Raw genomic sequence first — 17,018 nt, forward strand, 5'->3', positions numbered from 1 at the left:
AGAGGACAATATTATGAGATAGAGCACAGGATTACACCATAGAATGTGCTCAAACTATAAGTGTAATATAAAGACCAGAAATGTGTATGAGAAGACACATATCAGTTAAAGAATTGCCAATGCTTAGAAGCATAATATGCAGTAAAATTGAAAAATAGTAACTCCATTAAGAGAAAGCATTCCTGTAGGTGCATTGTTACAGTAGCATACTCCTCTACTGAGTGTAATATACCCTAAGTGCAGGTATGTGTGCACTACTAGTGGTTATTAAAGAAGAATTACAACCTAGACCACAGGCTACAAAAATATATTAAAACATCAAGTACATCACTTATATCCTATGTGTTTGGTGTGGGGTACACACAGTAGCATAAACCCACTGGTAATTACTATATCTGTAGCTATCATGGGCAAAATATGGTTACAACAAACATAGAGAAGTGCAACAATGTTCATAAATGTGAAAGAGTGAATCCATTCATTTGCTTAACACTAAGTACTAACACTAACACTAAGTTGGTAGGACATGTTCTGAGGCATCAAGGGATCACCACTTTAGTATTGGAGGGCAGCGTGGAGGGTAAAAATCGTAGAGGGAGACCAAGAGATGAATACACTAAGCTGATTCAGAAGGATGTAGGTTGCAGTACTGGGAGATGAAAAAGCTTGCACAGGATAGAGTAGCATGGAGAGCTGCATCAAACCAGTCTCAGGACTGAAGACCACAACAACAACAAGTACAATATCAATTAGTGGCTAAGTAGATTATGCAGTCATATCCATCTTATGTGATCTTGTTGAGGGAAGTGCAATTTACACATTGAAGGTAATATATAGTCACACAACAACTATTCCAATAAGTAAGACACTGTACAGGGAGTTAATAGTGTAATGTGATGAAATACAGAATTACACAGAAATTCTGTGCTAACTACAGCTGTAAAAGTAGGAGAATACCCTAACACATGTGTATATGTAGACACATATTTGATGCCTTAAACCATAATAAGCAGTAAAAATGAAAAATATAAAAGATATAAAATCCATGACGTAGCATTCATTATCTTTTCGCTTTTAAAACTTCACAATAGGCGTATTAATAAGAAGCAGTGAGAGCAAAGATATCTATACGAAGCAGAAAAAGAATGTAGGGCTGCTGTTCATATGCAATGACATAGGAAGTTAATATATACTTATAATGATTATTTCCTTCTTAATTACAAATTGTTACTGTATGTTTTGGTCATAAGGACTCGACAAAAAATGGTTCAAATGGCTCTGAGAACTATGGGACTTAACATCTGAGGTCATCAGTCCCCTAGAACTTAGAACTACTTAAACCTAACTAACCTATGGACATCACACACATCCATTCCCGAGGCAGGATTTGAACCTGCGACCGTTGCGGTCAAGCGGTCCCAGACTGAAGCGCCTAGAACGGCACGGCCATACCGGCCGGCAGGACTCGGCATTAGATACTACTATGGTTAAGCTATGGATTGTTTGAACGTCAGGACCTTTCGATCTTTTGGACGCCTTTTTTTCTGTTATCTATAACTGCTTCTAACCATTGACCAGAAAATGTGATCGTTGGTATACGATGATAGATGTTTCTTTGCTTATGATATTCCTTCATTAGAGCATCTTTGATATTGTATTGGCAATATATACCTGTTTGTTCATGAGATTATCGGTATGAATCACTATGAAGTCAGTTGGACTCACATTCGGGAGGACGACGGTTCAATCACGCGTCTGGCCATCCTGATTTAGGTTTTCCGTGATTTCTCTAAATCGCTCCAGGCAAATGCCGGGATGGTTCCTTTGAAAGAGCACGGCCGACTACCTTCCCCGTCCTTCCCTAATCAGATGAGACCGACGACCTCGCTGTTTGGTCTCTTCCCCCAAAACAACCCAACCCATGAAGTCAGTTTTATCATTTGTATGTAATTTATCATGACGTTTATTTACATGGAATAAATGATCAGAACCATTTTTTGTTAACGTCGTTTTGAATTTACATTGCACATTTTCATAAGTACTATAGGTTTCTCTCTCTTCACGCATACGATATCTATATTTTCCTTTGATCGTGTATACCACATATGTTCTTCTTTTCATTTTTCTTCGAGTCTTCTTGTGATTATACTTGTGATAAGTGAAACTGGCTTCGAAATGAAGCTCCACACGTACAGATGATGGTTAGAGATGCTTAACTTCCCAAAAATTATCGGCCAATTTCGATGTTCTCTGTTTTTAATTTCATCAGCAACGGATTTGGTGCTGACATAACATCGTTTCTTGAGCATACTCTCCCCTCGATACACATGTTTCTTAACAAGTTTTATGAACAATCTGATGATGTCGCCATGGGAGTCTCTTACCTCACTTGGTGGCCAAACGTTTTATTGAAGATTCGGAGGCACGATCGGTACGATTAAAACCAATAATGCTTGGGCGTTACGTGGATGATACCGTAATAGTTTGGCTTCTTGGGCGTGACAGTCTCCCAGAGTTCCTGTAACATTTGAATTCCACAATTAAAACTCTGCCCTATCGACCACAGGCATTGCCGAGGCTAGGTATCTTCCGCGCCTCAGTGTTACAGATAGCCACAATTTAGGTGAAACCACAGTGGAGGGGAATTTGACAATAGGCCTGAAAAACATGTGGTTCTTGAAGAGGAGCAGCAGCCTTTCCAGTAGGTGCCAGAGCCACAGTATGGTTGACTCACTGGTTTTGACGGGATCCTGTGTATCATCAGTCTACGTTGCCTTGCTCTGCATCTACTGAGAAGAGTTGAAACTACAGCCGATATTTGTCGTAGAACATGCAACTCTATTGTATGGTTACATGGTGATTCCATACTCTGTGGTACATTATTCCAGTGGTAAAGTAGTTCTCGAAACGAATTTGCGGGCAACGACCACAAAGGAGGACATCGTCATCAGGAAAAGAGAAACAGCCATTTTTAGGATCTGATTATGGAGTGTTACATCCCTTAATCCGGTAGGTAGTTTAGAAAATCTGAAAATAAGAAACGGATAGTTAGAAGTCTGCTTCGTAGATACTGAAGAATTATACAGACAGATAAGGGGGAGGAAAACTTAATGGTAATGGAAGACAGGAATTGCGTAATAGGAAGAAGAAGAGAAGGAATAATAGTATAAGGAACGAAAGAGGAAGCTGTCTGATAAAATTTTCAGAATCATGAAGAGACCGTGGAAGCGAATTGGGGACTGTGGGACGTTTCAGATTGATTATGTAATAGTACGATAGAGATTTCGGGATCAGATCTTAAAGTGTAAGACATTTCCAGATTCTAATAATAATTCGTTGGTTACTAACTATTGATTGAAACTGAAGAAATAGCAAACAGGTAGAAGATTAAGGAGCTGGACCTGCATTAGTAGAAATAATAAAAGAATAACAGGTTGTACAAAGTTTCAAAGGGAGCATTAGGCGACGGTTGACGGAAAGGGGGTGAAGGAGTGCAGTAGAGAACGAATGGGTAGCATTCAGAGATGAAACACACACACACAGCATGTGTGATACAGTTACAATAGGCAGGACACATAACAAAAATGTATGGAGATACTGTCAGTCTTAGCATTTGGATCCGATCACCAGTAATAAATAGTGTTGAATGCAATCTTCGATATTAACATTCTTTTAAGCAATATACAAGGCAGCAGACGATCACATAGGTCAATGTGAAAAGTTTGTATATCACAGGAGGTATTAAATTTAATTCAAGAGGAGAGAAAATAGAGAAAATGCGAAAATGCGGCAAGAAGAAGGCGAAAGGAATACAAACGTCCAAAAAGTTATGTTGATAGAAAGTACAAAATGAGTTAGCAGGAATTGCTAAAGGATACATGTAAACCTCTTGCAGAATTTATAACTAGAGGAAAATTAGATACTGCCTACAGCAAAATTATAGAGGTCTTGGAGGAAAGAGAAGCAGCTATGAGAATATCAGGAGCTCAGGTGGTAAACCAATACTAAGCTGGGACGGGAAAGCTAAAGGGTAGGTGCATCACATAGAGGGGCTATGCTAGGGATATGAAGGCGATATTATAGATCCGAAAGAGGAAATGGATGAAGATGAGATGGGAGATATGATATGCGAATAGAATTTGACCTAAGCCGAAACGAGATTCCTGCAATAGATGACTGTTCCTTGAAGTTATTGACAACTTTGGGAGAGCCATCTACGACTAAACTATGACACTTGTTGCCTAGTATACACTGGGGAGACAAAAGTTATTCGATACCATCTAACATCGTGTCGGACACCCTTTTTGCCTGCACAATACAGCATTTCAATGTGGCATGAATGTAACAAGTCGTTGGAAGTAACCTGAAGAAATAGTGAGTCACGCTGCCTCTACAGCCGTCCATTGTTTCGCAGGTGTTTCCCCTATAGGATTTCGTGCACCAATTGATCTCTCGATGACATCCCATAAATGTACGATGGGATTCACGTCGGGCATTATGGCTGGCCTTAACATTCCCTCGAATTGTCAAGAATGTTCTTCAAATCAGTCACGAACATTGTGACCCGGTGACATGGCGCGTTGTCATCCATAAAAATTGCGTAGATGTTTGGGAATATGAAGTCCATGAATGGCTGCAAATGTTCCCCAGATAACTGAGTATAGCCAATTTCTATCCAATGATCAGTTCAGGTGGACTTGAAGAGCAGACCAATCGAAGTAAACACAGCCCACACCATAACGAAGTCGCCACCAGCTAGCACACAGTCTTGTTGACAACTTGCTCCATGGCTTCGTGGAGTCTGCTCCACACTCGAGCCAACCGTCAGCTCTTTCTAACTGAAACCGGCACTCATATGATAGGTCACAGTTTTCCATTCGTCAGTCGTCAAGAGTCCAACCGATATGGTCACGAACCCAGGAGAGACGGTGCAAGCAATGTCGTGAAGTTAGGAAAGACATATTCGGTCAGCTGCTGCCATAGCCCATTGACGCCAAATTTCGCCACTCTGTTCCAACGGATACGTTCGTCGTACGCCCCACATTGATTTTTGAGGAAATTTCAAGCAGTATTGCTTGTCCGTCAGCACTGACAACTCTAGGTAAGCGCCACTGCACTCGGTGTCCGTAGTGAGAGGCAGTTCCTGAAAGCTAATCTTCTAGGTACACTCTTGACACTGTGGATCTCGAAATATTTAATTCCTTAACGATTTCCGAAATAAAATGTCTCATGCATCCAACTCCTACTACCAATCTCTGTTCAAAATCTGTTAATTCCCGCCGTGGGGCCATAAAGTCGTCAACCTTTTTACAAGTATCACCTGAGTACAAATGATAGCTCCGCCAATTAACTGCGATTTTGCGCCATGTGTACCTGATATAATATCCATCTTTATATGTGCGTATCGCTATCTCATGACTTGTCACATCAGTGTATATGATACAGGAGAAATATCCTCAGACTTCAACAAAGAAATCAGGTGCTGAAAGATGTAAGTATTACCGAACTATCAGCTTAATATGTCATGATTGCCAAGTATAGTCACGAATTATTTACAGAAGAATTGAAAATCAAGTAGAAGCCGACCTCGGGGAAGTTCGGTTGGTTTCCCAAGAAATTTTGGAACATGCGAGGCAATACCAACGCTACGAGTCATGTTATAAATTACGTTAGGGAAAAGTACACTTAGGTATGAATGCATGGGTTCGCAGCGATATGAATAAATAAAATTTTCTCGGGCTTACAGCCGCGTCAGGTGGTTAAAATCCCACGAGCTTTAGACCGAGCTCTCCTCAGCCATTGTCAAGTGGTAAGAATGACTGCTGTGTCGCCGTGGCCGGGTCGTTATATAGCCGCACTGCTGGCTGTGACGTAACTAGTGCTCTCTTTCTCGCCATATATGGTAATGTTTTCAACTTGCTGCCACGGCGACACAGCAGTCATTCTTACCACTTGACAATGACTGAGGAGAGCTCGATCGAAAGCTCGTGGCATTTTAACCACCGGACGCGTCTGGAAGCCTGAGAAAATTTTACTAACGTACACTTATGTTTACAGCACCTGTTGATTTTGAGTAAGCCTTAGACTATGTTGACTTGAATACACACCTTAAATTTCTTAAGATAGCGGGGGTAAAATACAATGATTGGAAGGTTATTTACAACTCGTATAGAAACCAGACGCCACTTATAAGAGTCGAAGGGCATCACAGGAAACCAGCGGTCGAGAAGGGTGTGAGACAGAGTTGTAGACTATCGCCAATGTTATGCAATCTGTACGTTGAGCAAGCTCTCGAGGAAAGCAAGGAGAGATTTGGAAAGAAAACTGAAAGTAAGGGAGAAGCAATAAAATCTTTGAGGTCTGCCGATGACATTTTAATTCCGCGAGAGGTAGCAAAGGACTTGGAAAAGCAGTTGAACGGAAATGACAGTTCTTGAAAGCACGATATAAAATAAACATTAACTAAAGCAAAACGAGGAAAACAGAATGTAGCTGAAATAAACCAAGCGACGCTGAGTGAAATAGATTAGGAAGCGAGACACCAAAGGTAGCACATGAGCTTTTCCATCTGTGCTGCAACATTACTTATGATAGGAGAAGTGGAGGGGATATAAAATGATGTACAATGGCAGTGGTAGGAGAGGCGTTCCTGAAGAAGAGAAAGTTACTGACACACAGTATAAATTGAAGTGTTTTCTCGATTTTAGCTTTTCATAAGTAGAACATGGCGATAAGCGTATATAATCGCCATGAGCCGCCAAGCATGTTCGCCGAAATGTCGAATCATGTCGATATCAAGATCCGGCAGCAAACCCCAGGATGCTATCAAGAATTACTACTTCCTACATTGGAAAGGCCTAGCGATAAGCAGTTCGGAAAATAATACACTCCTGGAAATGGAAAAAAGAACACATTGACACCGGTGTGTCAGACCCACCATACTTGCTCCGGACACTGCGAGAGGGCTGTACAAGCAATGATCACACGCACGGCACAGCGGACACACCAGGAACCGCGGTGTTGGCCGTCGAATGGCGCTAGCTGCGCAGCATTTGTGCACCGCCGCCGTCAGTGTCAGCCAGTTTGCCGTGGCATACGGAGCTCCATCGCAGTCTTTAACACTGGTAGCATGCCGCGACAGCGTGGACGTGAACCGTATGTGCAGTTGACGGACTTTGAGCGAGGGCGTATAGTGGGCATGCGGGAGGCCGGGTGGACGTACCGCCGAATTGCTCAACACGTGGGGCGTGAGGTCTCCACAGTACATCGATGTTGTCGCCAGTGGTCGGCGGAAGGTGCACGTGCCCGTCGACCTGGGACCGGACCGCAGCGACGCACGGATGCACGCCAAGACCGTAGGATCCTACGCAGTGCCGTAGGGGACCGCACCGCCACTTCCCAGCAAATTAGGGACACTGTTGCTCCTGGGGTATCGGCGAGGACCATTCGCAACCGTCTCCATGAAGCTGGGCTACGGTCCCGCACACCGTTAGGCTGTCTTCCGCTCACGCCCCAACATCGTGCAGCCCGCCTCCAGTGGTGTCGCGACAGGCGTGAATGGAGGGACGAATGGAGACGTGTCGTCTTCAGCGATGAGAGTCGCTTCTGCCTTGGTGCCAATGATGGTCGTATGCGTGTTTGGCGCCGTGCAGGTGAGCGCCACAATCAGGACTGCATACGACCGAGGCACACAGGGCCAACACCCGGCATCATGGTGTGGGGAGCGATCCCCTACACTGGCCGTACACCACTGGTGATCGTCGAGGGGACACTGAATAGTGCACGGTACATCCAAACCGTCATCGAACCCATCGTTCTACCATTCCTAGACCGGCAAGGGAACTTCCTGTTCCAACAGGACAATGCACGTCCGCATGTATCCCGTGCCACCCAACGTGCTCTAGAAGGTGTAAGTCAACTACCCTGGCCAGCAAGATCTCCGGATCTGTCCCCCATTGAGCATGTTTGGGACTGGATGAAGCGTCGTCTCACGCGGTCTGCACGTCCAGCACGAACGCTGGTCCAACTGAGGCGCCAGGTGGAAATGGCATGGTAAGCCGTTCCACAGGACTACATCCAGCATCTCTACGATCGTCTCCATGGGAGAATAGCAGCGTGCATTGCTGCGAAAGGTGGATATACACTGTACTAGTGCCGACATTGTGCATGCCCTGTTGCCTGTGTCTATGTGCCTGTGGTTCTGTCAGTGTGATCATGTGATGTATCTGACCCCAGGAATGTGTCAATAAAGTTTCCCCTTCCTGGGACAATGAATTCACGGTGTTCTTATTTCAATTTCCAGGAGTGTAGAATGGAAACGTTGGAAAGTGGTGCTACAGAAGAAATCTGAAGGTTCGATGGGCAGATCGCGTAACTCACAGGGAGTTACTGAATGTAATCAGGGAGAAAATAACTTTATGGGGGGGGGGGGGGGAGGGGCAAATTGCGGGAGATGCGACAAAGATACAAGTTTAGTATGCTAGTTCCAACGGATGATGCTTGCAGTAGTTATTCGGAGACGAAGAGGCTTTCAAAGGACAGAGTATCGTGTTGGGCTGCATCAAACCGCTTTTCAGTCTGAAGACCACAATAACAGCAATATTCAAAGTATAAAATGTATTGTGGATATGGAGAAGTAAGGTTTTCTGTTATTTTCTAGACGTCTTGCTTCGACATTAGAGCGATTGTAGACTTACGTATTTCGAATACCCACTGATATGTACCTGTATTTAGATTCTAGTATATACCACCATCCATCACAAGAAATGGGAATTTCTTAACATTTAATATTAATTTAAGTTAATTTTTTTTATTTATAATAAAACAGTCCCGACCCATAAACATGTTTATTGATTTATTTATTGGTGACAAGCTTGGACCACTGTCCTGGCCATCATCAGACTGCTATCTCTGTGAAAAGACTAAGATGAAACTACTTAGAGGACTGTAAACCAGAAGCACGAAAAGAAAAAAATACGTAGAAGAAGGGAAGCTATAACCATGAGAGTCTGCCGAAGCGGGCGAGAAGCAGGCGCCGTTCCAGGAGGCATATAATCACTGCTTCCTGACATGCAGCCTACACCGTTTAAGTAGCCGAAGCTTCACCCACCGTTTCCAGTATTATCTTACTGTCAGCCAATGGCCGTAAAACACATTAAAGAATGCCTAAATAAATTATGTATGTATAACATTTACTTCCAGGCAAAGGTATTTCGAAAATACTAATAAGCTTTACTAAACATACTATAAAACTTAAAACTGGGTAAAAAGAAAGATGATAAGCTGTTAACGTATAATAGTAAGCGTAGTGCCCTCTATAGGGCCTTGTGTGTAACAACCATGAAGGAATGATGTTTAGCATTGTAACGTTCTGAAGATCTATGTATTACGACTGCACATCAAAGATACATCATTACTGGCTGACAAGCTTTGGCTCGCCAGTAATCCAGGTACCATCATCAGGATCAATAAGTTACTACTACCGAGCCCCCGTGAGCACTCAGAAGTTCTACAACACGACGTGGCATGGACTCGATTAATGTCTGAAGTAGTGCTGGAGGGAACTGATACCACAGAAAATTGTGTAAGTTCTATGGAACTAAACTGCTGAGGTCATCAGTCCCTAATCTTACACACTAACTTAAACTAACTTACGCTAAGGACAAGACAGACACCCATGTCCGAGGGAGGACTCGAACCTCCGACAGGGTGAGCCGCGTGAACCGTGACAAGTCGCCTCAGACCCCAGGCAACTCCGCGCGGCAACTGACATCATGAATCATGCTGGGCAGCCTATAAATCCGTAAGACTACAAGGAGATGGAGATCTCTTTTGAACATCACGTTGAAAGGCATCCCGCCTATGATCAATAATGTTCACGTCTGGGGAGTTTGGTGGCCAGCGGAACTGTTTAAACTAAGAAGAGTGTTCCTGGAGCCACCCTTTGGCAATTCTGGACGTGTGGTGTGTCGTATTGTCCTCATGGAATTGCCCAAGTCCGTCGGAATGCACAATAGACATGAATGGATAAAGGTGATCAGACAGGATGCTTAAGTATGTGTCATCTGACAGTCGTATCTAGACGCATCAGAGGTCCCATATCACTCCAGCTGCACACGCCCCACACCATTACAGAGCCTCCAACAGCATGGACAATCCCCTGCTGACATTCAGGGTCCGTTGATTCATCAGGTTGTCTCAATGCCCACGCACGTCCATCCACTCGATACAATTTGACAGCAGACTCGTCCGACCAGGCAACAGTCCAATGTCGGTGTTGAAGGGCTCATGCGAGGCGTAAAGCTCGTCTCATGCAGTCATCAAGGGTACTCGAGCTGGACTTCAGTTCTGAAAGCCCATATTAATTATGTTTCGCTGAATGGTTCGCAGGCTGACAACTGTTGACTACCCAGCATTGAAATCTGCAGCAGTTTGAGGAAGGGTTGCACTTGGTCACGTTCAACGATTCTCTTTAGTCGTCGTTGGTGCCGTTCTTGCAGGATCTTTTTCCAGCCACAGCGATGTCCGAGATTTGATGTTTTACCGGATTCCTAATATTCACGGTGCACTCCTGAAGTGGTCGTACGGGAAATCCCCACTTCATAGTTACCTCGGAGATACTGTGTCCCATCACTCGTGCCCCGAATAGAACACTACGTTCAAACTCACTGAAATCTTGATAACCTGCCACTGTAGCAGCAGAAACTGATCTAACAACTGCGGCAGACACTTTTTGTCTTATAGAGGCTTTGCCGACCGCACAGCCGTATTCTGCCCGTTTACATATCTCTGTATTTCAATACGCATAGCCACGCCGTGTGACCGCGGAGTTTGAGGCGTCATGCAACGGACTGCGCGGCCCCTCCCGCCGGAGGTTCGTGTCCTCCAAATGGCTCTGAGCACTATGGGACTTAATTTCTAAGGTCATCAGTCCCCTAGAACTTATAACTACTTAAACCCAACTAACCTAAGAACATCACACACATCCATGCCCGAGGCAGGATTCGAACCTGCGTCCGTAGCGGTCGCGCGGTTCCAGACTGTAACGCCTAGAACCGCTCGGCCACCCCGGCCGGCTCGTGTCCTCCCTCGGGCATGGTTGTGTGTGTTGTTCTTAGCATAAGTTAGTTTAAGTAATGTGTAAGTCTAGGGACCGATGACCTAAGCAGTTTGGTCCCTTATGAATTCACACACATCTGAATACACATACCTATACCAGTTTCTTTGGCGCTTCAATGCAGTTATTATACGCTGAAAATTATTTCCGTCACAATTACACTAAAAAATAACATGGTCGTTAACCACTAAAAGGAGTTACAAGCAGATAATATTAAGACATAAAAAAGATTTTAAAAATTAACATTTGTTACAACTGCTGAGTTTCCAACAGAAACAAGCTAAAATATTTCAAAATGTGTACAGTAATTTAAGTGTTTGTTTCGAAAGCGTTTTTCTGTAGTGTAGCCTTTTAAGGAAGCGAAACGTGGACGGAAGGTATTTCAGGTAAGAAGACGGTAGGGCGAACGACTAGTGCTACTCATTTTCGAATAGCGGAACACCAGTTCCTCCTCCAAGCCAAAACCTTCGCTATCGCCAAACACTACATTTCTACTGGTCATTCTGTGAAATACTGTGACGCAAGAATTATGATCCATACGTCAAACTTCTGGAACTCATACCAGTTAATCGGTGGAAACTCGACTGGGTCCGTCACCAATCAGGTCACCGGGTTCAAGTTAGATCAGCGAATTTTTTGTGTGAAGTGATCGACATAATATCGATAAGGCTTGTTTTCACCACGGAAGGCTGTCTGAGCAGCACATAGACTTCCAGCACAAGAGCATGCAGTCAAGCAGCGCATACACAACGATAACTGGGTATGTCACCCATTCACTAGCTGTGTTTTACAGACGAGAGCTCAGTGTACTATCACCTAAAGATGGTCAGAATACTCTGCACCAAAACATCGTGGTAGCTAGTTATTGACATCCGGTAACTTGCCCGAAATTTTATGGAATTAAGTGCGAGGGTGTGCTGAAAAGTAATGACTCCAAATTTTTTTTTGAGACCTGTTAAGGCTTTTTAAATCAAACGAACTTTGTTAACGTTCCGAATCTCTATGCTTCATGCCTGCATATTTATTTCTCAACATAATCACCCCGGAATCGAACACATTTCCACCAAAGGGAAACCAGTTAGTTGACACCTCACTATAGAATGTTTGGTTTTAAAGTGAATTCCTCGCAGGTATTCTTTAATTTTTGCCAATAGATGAAAACTGGATGGAGCCAAGTCGGATGGAGGATGATCGATGACAATGCAACGAGGCATCGGATTTTTGCAAATTTTGCAGCGCTAGTGTGTGGTCTGCCAATGTCATACCGAAGGAGACACTGCTCCATGTGTGGACGAACTCTTCCAATTCGCGCGCTGACAATTCCTTGAATTCCTTGGCAGTCTTGCAGTACCTTGCAGAGTCTATGTTGAGGTCTGAATTTCAAATCCACCGCGCCTTCATCATCCCTGAATACGGTGAGCATGACTTTGCTTATTGTTGGCGTGTTCTTGAACTTCTTTGACTTCGGTGATCGTTTGTGGCGGAACTCCTTTGATGCTCTCCTGTTTCGGGGTCAAAGTAGTGAACCCATCATTCATCACCTGTCACTTTAGTGACATCGGTACAATCGATACCGTACACAGCTTTCATTCTTCTAAAAATTTCAACTGGAGGCCCGTTTTTTCTCTGGTTAGAAACTCGATTACAGCACACTGTTTCTTACCCGCAGACATGGTCACGTTATACGTAGTCACGTTACAAGCTATAATCACGTGTCCTTGTGGCTGTGCACGGTTGCTACTTGCATCAACGATGCGGGAAAGTGGACTCAGCAATATGTATGACAGGTAATACCCAAACAAATTTTGAGAACCAAATAAAAAATTCGGAGGCACTACATTTCAGCACGCCCTAGTACACATTTTTAAAACTACTAAAATGCGCAGCTGCACACCGAAGATTTTAAGTAAAATATGGTTTACGGAATAAGTCGCTCATTCTGGAACAGAGTATGCATTGTTTTGAAGCTTTGTGGTAGATTAAAATTTTTGTCCCGCTCTAGCTTTCGGTCTTCCAGATACCTACATAACAATGTCGTCTTCTCATATGCAGGTAGCTGATGATAGTCCTTATGAAAAACGCAGCATCTCGCCTTGTTACAGGAAGTCAGTCATAGGTGAGGTACACTATTGGAAGGATGTGGCTTTGGAACGGATGCAGGAGGGAAGCTTCTGGTAGGACGTCCTCAAACAAAGATTTGTGGAGGAAGAATTGAAACTGCAGAACAGACATGATATGGGGAAAATGGAAACGAGCGTTTGGCGTCATTGGCCGGGAGGCCCCTTGCTGGGCTCATCCGGCCGCCTTGGTGGAGGTCTTTTATTACATTCGACTCCACATCAGCCGACCTGCGCGCTGGATGGGGACAGCACAACACCCAGTCCCTGAGCGGAGCAAACCCCGACCCAACCGGGAATCGAAGCCGGGCCCGTAGGGCGGCAATCCGTCACGCTGACCACTCAGCTATCGGGGCAGACCGTGATAAGGGGAAATAATGTCGTGTTAGAGCTGGAAGGATGGGTAGGGCTGTGCGGAGTGGCCGCACGGTTAGAGGCGCCATGTTACGGGCTGCGCGGCCCCTCTCGCCGGAGGTTTCAGTCCTCCGTCGGGCACGGGTATGTGTGTTGTTCTTAGCATGAGTTGGTTTCAATGGTGTGTAAGTCTAGGGACCGATGACCTCAACAGTTGGGTTCCCTAGGAATTCACACACATTTGGACACATTTTGAACATTTGATTGGTAGGTCTCTGGCAGCATTCTGAAGTCAGGTAAGGGAGGTGGCTAAGGTTCCGCTGCGATTGGATATGAAGAGTGCGTAGGTGCAAAGTTGGATTAACCGTCCCTAATTTGATCCAGGCCTATCTGCGTAGCAGCGAGCAGAGAGCATTTGAGACCATTTCTTTCTGCCTCGAATTTTGGAGTAGAAGTATTTTTCCCACTCCTTTCAAATTTCTCCAATTCCACACAGGTGTTTAATGATGTTCCACTTTCAAATAACATTAGAAATTTGTCAGAGCCTGATGCTTACTATTGTATCTGCTATTGTACTTATTTCATGTGCGAGTAGCTGTGATCAAATTATACTAGACAGTATCGCTTTCAAAATTTTGAGAGAGTTTTTCATTTCAGTCGTTTGGTAACTGACTGCTGCATCCTTCAATGACTTAATAGTTCTGACTAGGGACGAATTTGTTTCACATAAGTAATTCTAGCGAGTTTTTATTCACAGAGTTTCTGTAGAAATGAAATAAAACATTTGTGGCTGTAAAGTAGTGCATGCTATACTAGACATGGAAAACGAACTACATTTTCACTGGAATCTATGCAACCCTCGGTAATTAATAACAGCTGCGTTTCTCTGTACGCGCAATTTGCACGACGCCCGCAGCGCATGTTAATTAGAAAACAGGTTTAAAATTTAATAGTGATGTCGGTTGGTAATTGCCGAACTCGTTCGGGCTTGATTACCGGAACTGCACGGCTCGGGATCGCTTACGGCGAGGGCGGTAATACACAGCTGCCGGTGTGCAATTATTTTGCGAGCTCAGAAAATAGCGCCACTCATTTCGCAATGATTGGCTGTCATTCATGCGCCACCATGCGCTCGTTAAATATCCATTCTCTGTTCCTATATCACATGTCATCCACGCTGACAGTACCAGGAGCTTGATCACGTCTCTATGAAGAGCGCACGAATTACCAGAAATGAAAGGCGAAGCTGGGACAAATTTCTGCTGGTGAGACGTTTAGTATACGTTAGTGAAGAGGAGATCATGCTGCGATTTTATTTTCCGAAATATTTATTTTCAGATTCATTCCTGCGAATATGTCTCTGAGTATTGTTCCGATTGGTCATGGGAACAGATTCGTGCGAAATTTACCAATTATCATGTCTGATCCTGACCTACAGGCATTAAGTTTGGAATCCAATGGGAAAGACATTTACGTCATCGACATATGTGTCGTGTTGTCTCCGTTCTGACTTTATTCCTGAATGTTGTTTGTTTACTACGTATTTTAGATTGAAATGAGAAATAAAACCTCTGTGTAATCTCATAGAAACAGCAAAATGAATGAAATCATTTCTATTTTCAGAAAACGAATAATTACGAACAACTGCCTCGAATGTTTTAGTACACACTTAAACATGAATTTTATATTCACATTGAAGCTCCAAATAAGAAGAAAATTGAAAAACGACTTAAGCAGCGTTGTATACGACTAAGCTGAATAAATTTCAACACGTCGCCATCAATGGCGCCCTGGCGGTCGTTGTGAGTCGGAGAAAGACGGGTAGTCAACATTATATGGGTGGGCTGTTTTATTAATAACGGTATGTGTCATTTATAAATGAGTCACCTGGAAAACACGATGACAGAAAAGTATAGTCTTCTGGATACCAAAAACACAACAAACCAGGACACCAAGTTCAAAGGGAAATATAGCAAAGAATTGCTCATTTAAGGCAGACGATATTGAGTGTACCACTCCAAGACCCAAAAGTGTAGATAAAAATAAACCATGGTTGTGAACTGATATTTCGAGGAGACAATAGAAATTTTGGAAGAATGATGGTTTCCTTACTTCTGTATTGTCACCTTATTATACAACCAGTTATATTCATACGCAGACCGTCCTGAGTTATACTGTGACGTCGTAATAAGATTAGTAAGAACACATAACCGGTATCAAGGTTCATGTTAATTTGTGACGTGATACCTGACAGCATTCGTCGAGCACTGCACGTATGTGTACATGGTTGTCATTATCATTAACCAAATCAGCCTTCAGCAGCCGATTCGTCTTTTCGAAGATTGTGGTACTTTGGTGTCACAACAACGTTGGCACGCCAAAATGGTGTTAGGGAATCGCCAGTTTTGAGTCGCCGTTTCGGAATATTTGCACTCAAGAGCTGCCATAGGATCCCGGATAACTTACTGTATACTCTAGGGCACTCGTGGCCAAACAGCGGTTCGTGAACGCAAACTCTCCTTCCGCTCTCCTGCCCAACGCTCCGAGCACAGTGATGAGTGGGGTTGAGGAGTGAGGAGGAAGTGGATGAGGCCGCAGCTGGGAGCCGCTGGAGCCAGGCAGTCGGCTCGTCACAGTTTGCTGTCAACATCAACTGTGTTGAATTAGGTTTACGTACTCCATTACGAATATTATAACGTCTATACACTCGTCCAAAACAAAACAAAAAGACAAAGAAAAGAAAAAAAAAAGAACAAGAAAAGGAGAGAGAGAGAAAGACAGAAGTGGAGAAGCCAAATCATTCAATGCTGAAAGGGATTGTCCCACAGTTTTAAAGCCATCCAACGTCCTTAATATGCCATCGCATTATTATGAACTGGAAAAACTTTCATTGAGACATCAATTCAACACCACCTTCAAAGATGGAATGACGCTCTTGTCTTCTGATGGATGAGAGCGACTACTGGCTGAACCGATTTAAGGGTAAACAGAGCAGTGATAAAATCTTTCACAGTTGACATCGCCAATTATTTGGATTTATTAAGCTTTTTAATACAAGAGGAAAGTCATTGATAGTATATATGGCGGAAAAGATTGACGCTCTTGAGGCTATGAAATAAATATTAATCTTATGGAAAAATCAACTTCCGTTTTATGACACGGGACACTTATCGGAACTTAAGGCTGTCATCTGTGCACCATACATGATTGACTACGTTCAGTATTTGAAACATTTCATCATGAGTACCCAAAGAGATCCAAGACATTGCGTAACTCAAGACCGATTTCGATTCATTTCCCGCACTGTTCTCACTTTTGGCTGCTAATGAACCACATTACTTCCAACTTTACGTTACAGACGTACAGTGTAACACCCTGCTCAGTGATCTGTTTATCCAATTCAGGAATTTACAGGAGTCATGAAATCATAC

Source organism: Schistocerca americana, chromosome 2, assembly GCF_021461395.2.
Source record: "Schistocerca americana isolate TAMUIC-IGC-003095 chromosome 2, iqSchAmer2.1, whole genome shotgun sequence".
NCBI lineage: Eukaryota > Metazoa > Arthropoda > Insecta > Orthoptera > Acrididae > Schistocerca > Schistocerca americana.